The sequence below is a fragment of the Panthera leo genome, chromosome A3 (assembly GCF_018350215.1).
Source record: "Panthera leo isolate Ple1 chromosome A3, P.leo_Ple1_pat1.1, whole genome shotgun sequence".
NCBI lineage: Eukaryota > Metazoa > Chordata > Mammalia > Carnivora > Felidae > Panthera > Panthera leo.
The window spans coordinates 28,673,618-28,680,125 of record NC_056681.1 but is presented as its reverse complement, the minus strand read 5'-3'; the positions used below and the strand labels follow the sequence as shown (position 1 = coordinate 28,680,125).

General features: G+C 54.9%; 1 long non-coding RNA gene across 1 annotated transcript; it reads right to left on the bottom strand.

The window, feature by feature from the left end:
* Positions 1–1,559: 1,559 nt before the first annotated feature.
* On the bottom strand, positions 1,560–3,211 carry LOC122215730. The gene is made up of 3 exons (XR_006200515.1): positions 3,173–3,211; positions 2,967–3,057; positions 1,560–1,647 (listed from the first exon to the last, which is right to left on the bottom strand). It is a non-coding gene; the product is annotated as an uncharacterized LOC122215730 (long non-coding RNA).
* Between the last annotated feature and the right edge of the window lie 3,297 nt (positions 3,212–6,508).

The following is a 6,508-nucleotide window of genomic DNA, read 5'->3' as shown; positions in this document are numbered from 1 at the left end:
AATTCTGATGCGCATTTTCACTTTATTCAGTTGCGAGAAGTTCTCGTGACCCATCACCAAGTTCACTTGCCTCTTTTCAGTTCAGTCTGCGGATAATCTCTTCGCAAGAATTCTTCCTCTCTTTCTAGCACTTTCTAGAACTCCCAGTCAGCTCTTTTGGTTTTCAGGGGTTCCTTCTCTCTTCCTAAACTCCTTGCCTGTTTGTGCATATTGCCCACCTTTTCTTTTCTTTTTTTTTAATTTTATTCTTTATTTCTTAAAATTTACATCCAAGTTAGTTAGCATCTAGTGCCACCATGATTTCAGGAGTCGATTCCCCAGTGACCCTTACCCATTTAGCCCATCCCCCCTCCCACAACCCCTCCCGTAACCCTCAGTTTGTTCTCCAGATTTATGAGTCTCTTCTGTTTCGTCCCCCTCCCTGTTTTTATATTATTTTTGTTTCCCTTCCCTTATGTTCATCTGTTTTGTCTCTTAAAGTCCTCACGAGTTAAGTCACATGATTTTTGTCTTTCTCTGACTAATTTCATTTAGCATAATACCCTCCAGTTCCATCCACGTTGTTGCAAATGGCAAGATTTCACTCTTTTTGATTGCCGAGTAATACTCCATTGTAGATATATACCACATCTTCTTTATCCATTCATCCATCGATGGACATTTGGGCTCTTTCCATCCTTTGTCTATTGTGGATCTTGCTGCTATAAACATGGGGGTGCATGTGCCCCTTTGAAACAGCACACCTGTGTCCTATGGATAAATGCCTAGTAGTGCGATTGCTGGGTCGTAGGGTAGTTCTATTTTGAGTTTCTTGAGGAACCTCCACACTGTTTTCCAGAGTGGCTACACCAGCTTGCATTCCCACCACCCTTTCTTTTAATTGTTTTTTTCTAATAGTTATTTTAAAGTCCTCATTTGCTAGTAGATGATCATTTATTGAGGACTGTGTGTCAGGCATCGGGCTAATGACTTTTATCTCTTCGACACGTTGATTCAGATGAGAAATTTGAGGTTTGACAGTAGGAAGTGATCTGCCCCAGGTCCCCTGGCCAGGACGTTACAGGCACTGGGGTTCCAACCCCAAACTGGCTGTAGAATTTTTGTTTTATCCAACCCTGTTAGCCCGACTTCAGTCAGGAGCTCCCAGAGACCTGGACTCAGCTCACCAATTTATCCACAAAGAAGGATCCAGGTGGCCGGTCCCCATGGCACCTCGGTGTGGCCAGGTCTCTGAAGAGTGGAGCCGGCTCGGATTCCAGCCCCTCTGTTCGGCCCTGCAGACCCCCACCATCTGGCCCCATCCACCTTTCCCTCCCATCCCCAAGGCTTCCCAGCAGGGTGCCAAGCTGGTCCCCTCTTCCGCCAGGATCACCACCAGCTTTTCTCAGCCTCCTCACCCCTCCCTAAACCTCCTTCTCTGTCTCTCTCATTCACTGATTCACTCGCTTAACATGTACTTCACTCAGTGTAATTAACTCCGTAAAAGAGACAGGGTAGAGAATGGCAGCTTCTGGAGCCCGACAAGCAGGTCTGAATTCTGGTCTTTTACTTACCTGCTGCGTGATTTAAATAAGCACTTCATCCCTCCTGTCTCGCTTTCCTCATCTGTAAAGTGGGAACGACGGGAGGACCTGTCCCCGAAACCTGCTGTGAGGGTTCAACCAGTCAGCCTAGGTATGAGTATAGACCAGGGCCTGGCACTCAGCCAGCTCTGGGCGTCAAAGATTGAATGCCGTGACACGGGGACTCAGAAGTGACTCAGACATGGCCCTACCCTCTGACGTCTCTCAATCCCGGGACCGTCAGGCATGTAAACCCAAGCCTCGGGATCAGGGCTCGAGATGGTTCCAGCGCAAGCCATGGCAGCCCTGGGAGGGGCCCCTCCTTTGCCCGCCTTTCTGGCCGCTCGGCCACTCGGACGGACAGACCGAGTCACTGGGCTGTGAAAAGTCCAGCTGGCCAGGCCATGGAGGAAGCCCCCTCCTGCCAGGCCTTCCCCCGGCTGCCACCCCAGCCATCACATTTGCTGTCGGAGGCCAGAGAGGAGACTAAGCCCTGCAAACGCACGGCTGAGACCGAGGCTGTGCCCGCAGACAGACACACGGACGGGGAGCACGTTCCGACCAACAGACGTCTGCAGACCCAACGTAATGATAGCTGACGCATTGCTCTTAGCGTGATCACGGGGGCAAGACGAGGCTTCCCACACGCACTCACCCCCCGATGTGGGGGGCTAAGCAACCCCCCACTTAACTCCAGACCCCCACCCAGGCTGCGTGACAGGTGTGCTCAGACGTGCCCTCAGAGCACACGCGTTGTATGCACCTGTGCCCGGCTCCCCACCCCACCCCCGCCCCACCCCGTCGACACACGCAGATGTGGAAACATCACACGGGTTCTTTCTTGCAGAAACCAGCCTCCCCTTCCGCCGACTCTGCACAGGCTCCTCCCCTCTTTCCTCTGGAACAACAGCCCCAGGAGGGTGGGCTACACCCGCGTGGTGACCTGGGGTGCCGGGACTGGCTCTCAACCCCTTCCACTTTCCTCCCCAGACTGTCAGGCCCTCTGTTGGTAAGAACCCCAACTTTACAGTCAAGCCCGGCATAGTACTTTCGGCTGCCCTCCTCCTTGTGAGGCAAGTGACTTCACTCGGCTGAGCCTCCCTACCTAGAGCACGCCCCCAGCCACAGTGGCCTCCTCCCTCGTGCTGCATGCAGCACCCCAGGGACGCTCCTGCCTCAGGGCCTTTGCACTTGCCTTTGCCGGCACGGCTCCACATGGCTCTCTTCTGCACTCACCTCCTTCAGGCCTTTGTTTATATGTCACCGTCCCAGTGAGGGTCCTGGTGACCTCCCTACTTCAATTGCTACCCCTCCTCCCCATACCTCCCCTGCCCCGCCGGCCCGCCCTGTCACTCTCTTACATTTATACGTAGCATTAGTCCCCCACGGACAAGTTCTATTTACCAGTTTATTGCTTGTCTCGCCCCCTAAAGTGTAAGCCCCATGAAGGCGGGATTGTTTCTTCACTCTGGTGTCTCTGAGCCCAGAACAGTGCCTGGCATGGAGAATAAGATTCACTCTCAAATAGGGAATAGGTAGCCATACCCCCCCCGCCCCCCCACTACAGGTGGTTGGCAGGGTAGGTGAGAGAATCACATGAGGATACTTACCACAACCTCAGACCTCTTTTTAAAAAAAAATCATACAGGTGGGAGCGCAGGGGTGGCTCAGTCGGTTGAGTGACCGACTTCGGCTCAGGTCACGATCTCGCGGTTGGTGATTTTGAGCCCCGCATCGGGCTCTGGGCTGACGGCTCGGGGCCTGGAGCCTGCTTCCGATTCTGTGTCTCCCTCTCTCTCTGCCCCTCCCCCGCTCATGCGCTGTCTCTCTCCGTCTCAGAAATAAATAAACATTAAAAAAATAAATAAAAAAAATCACAGATGCCACAGGACGGACCCTGTTCTCCACTGGAAGTCTCAGGCAGTACCTGGGGGTCCTGAGTAAACCACGGAAGATCCATGGCCCGCAGCCCCTTCTGCCCGCTCCCCTTGGCTCACTGTTGTACACCTGGTGGGTATCCTTCCAGGCCTTTCTGGTATATTCACATCCGCACAGATATAACAAATACTGTACATCAGCGGGGTCCTCTTTCCTTCCTTCAAAAACAGTTTCGTGAGCACCTACTACGTACCAGGTATTGTTTGAGGGCATATAAAAGTGAGATTCTGCCTTCCGGAGTTGACATTCTAGTAAAGGAGACAGCAGGTAAGTGTACAGGATTGCTTCGGGTGGTGATAGATGTTACGAAGAGACACAAGTCCAGGTAAAGGGGGAAGGAATGATAGGAGGCGGGGTTGGGGGCCATGAGTCCATGTGGTCGGGGAGCCCTGAGGAGCCGTCATCTAACCTGAGAGTTGGCGGACCAGGAGGAGGCAGCCCTGTAGAAATCGGGGGCAGAGCCTTCCCGGCAGAAGGGAAGGCAGTGCCAAGGCCCTGAGGCTGCCATGAAATCAGTGGGTTGGAAAAAGAGCAAAGTGGCCAATGGGGCTAGAGCGGAGTGAGCGGGGGCGGGGGGTGTGGTCAGAGAGGTTGGGGTGCAGAGCCCAGGGGAGGGGCCGCCGTGGGGGCCGCAGTGAGCAGGAGGTGTGATGAGAGCTGCAGGAAGGCGCCCAGTAGAAGAAAGGCTTGGGGTCTTCCTACGGGGATGTGCGTGCGTGGGAGCATGCGCCCGCGGGCTTTGGTTGGGATAAAATTAGCACGACGTGAAATTGGTCATCTTAACCATTTGCAAGCGTAAGGTCAGTGGCATTACGTATCAGTGTTGGGCCACCACCGCCGCCATCCGTTTCCGGAACTTTCCTTTTGAAAACCCAAAACTCGGTCCCCCAGAAACGCTAACGGCCCATTTCACCCCTCTCCCGGCCCCTGCCAGCCACCTTTCTGCTCCCCGTCTCTCTGGGTTGACTCCTCGGGGTGCCTCATGTAAGTGGAATCGTGCAGCGTTTGTCTTTTTGTGACTGGCTCATTTCACGGAGCCTGACGTCCTCAAGCGCCCTCCATGCTGTGGCCTGTGTTGGGACGTCCTTCCTTTTAAAGGCTGAATAATACTCCCTTGTGCGTGTACCCCACATTTTCTCTAGTCGTTTGTCCATCTGTGGGCACTCGGGGTTGCTTCCGCCTCCTGGCTGTTGTGACTAACACTGCTGTGAACGTGGGGTGCAAATGTCTGTTCGAGTCCCCGCTCTCGGTTCTTTCGGGTTTATCCCCAGACGTGGCATATTGCTGGATCCTGTGGTCATTCTCTCACCTAGCATTCGACGAAGGGCATCCCGGGGCTTTGGGGGAGAGGGACCCCGGGGAAGGGCAGAGGCAGGGAGATCTGCAGGCTACTGTCCTCAGACCCATCTACACTGGAGGTCTACCTGTCCCCTTCACAATTCGGGGCACTTTGACTTTCATGCTTTCGCCTACCTCACCCCAGCCCTGGGAGTCAGGGGGACAAGGCTTCTGATCCCCTTTGAACGAATAAGGATGAGGTTCAGGGCAGGGGGGCGCTCCTCAGTCGGCTGCCTGAACCCCAGCCTGCCTTGGAGGTGACTGGGATGTGGGGCTGGACCACGTCACTGCGTATCTCCCTCCGGTTCCCCACTCCTGCCAAGCAGGGCTGGGCAGCTGGACAGCTCACGGCCGGAGAGGTTCTGCTCATCTGTGCCAAGACACTGATGGGCCTAAAATCCAACCCGGGGCATCCCGCGGCCCGGAAAGCAACCGGAGGCAGCGTCCTAATTAACTGCCTGCCGCCTAGGAAATCCATTCTGTCACCCGAAGCTGAGGGGGCTCACCTCCGGGGACCACAGGCTGCCCCGCACCAAGGCTGGGGTGTCTCTGAACAGGTTTAGGAGCCCTGAACCGTGCACCCCTCTTCTGTGTCTTCTGAGGCCCCATGACACCAGTCTGAGGGCACACCCCCAGCCACAGGCCACCGTAAGACATCTGCTGAGGAAAATGAACGACGGAAACCAGGATTCACTGAGTCCTGTACACATGCCCAACCCCGTCCTGATATCCCAGGGATGAGGGTATAGTCGGGCTACCAGCAGAAGCTCCAGGGCGGGGGCGGGGGGGGGGGGGGGGAACCTGCCCCAAGGCACACTGGGAGAAAGTGCTGGAGGCAGGCAGGCTGACCTGACTCTTCAAGCTCTGTTTGCCTCTGTCCCGCCCACCTCCCCTTTGCACGCGAGGGCAGCAGGAGTTGTGACAGGAGCCACGGGAAGAAGTCCCTTCCAACCTGGCCCAGGGTCTGTCCTGCGTGAGGGCACAATTTCAGTGGCTTCCCTTCCAAGGGACAGTTTGTCCCTCCTCCCCTCTGTCTTTTTTTTTTTTTTTTTCTTCACTTTTTGGCCGATGAAAGTTTAGGGGATAAAAGGAGGAAATTCTGCTTCCTTGGCCCAGGTCTCCCCGGGGCCAATGGGGACAGGGACCAGGCCTGACCTGGAGCTCTTGCCTTCCCCCACTGGCTCCCCTCCCCCCTATAAACATCCATGTCCCTCCTCTCCCTCCCTCCTCTCCCTCTTCCCTTCCTTCCCTCTCTCCTTCCCTCTCCTCTTTTTGCCCTGTCTTACTTCACCACAGTCACATGAACCTCCTCGCTCTCCTCCACACGGGGATCATCCCAGGTATGATCTTTGCCTCAGGGCCTTTGCACAGGCTCTTCCCTCTGCCTGGAGCTCTCTAACCCCTAATTTCACTCTGGCACCTCCTTAAGATCTTTGCCCAAATGTCACCTTCTCAGTGAGGCCTTTCTGCCCCTCCCTGGCCTCCCCACCCCTCCCTTCCCTGCTTTGTTTTCCTCCACAGCACACAGAGCCATTCTTTACCTGTTGATCTTTTGGTTACAATACAATTCGTTTACTCGGTTACCTGGTTACCTTTGTCTAGATCGTATACCCGGGAGGGCAGGGATTTCTGTTGTCATGGGCTGCTGTGCCTCCAGTGCCTGTAACGGT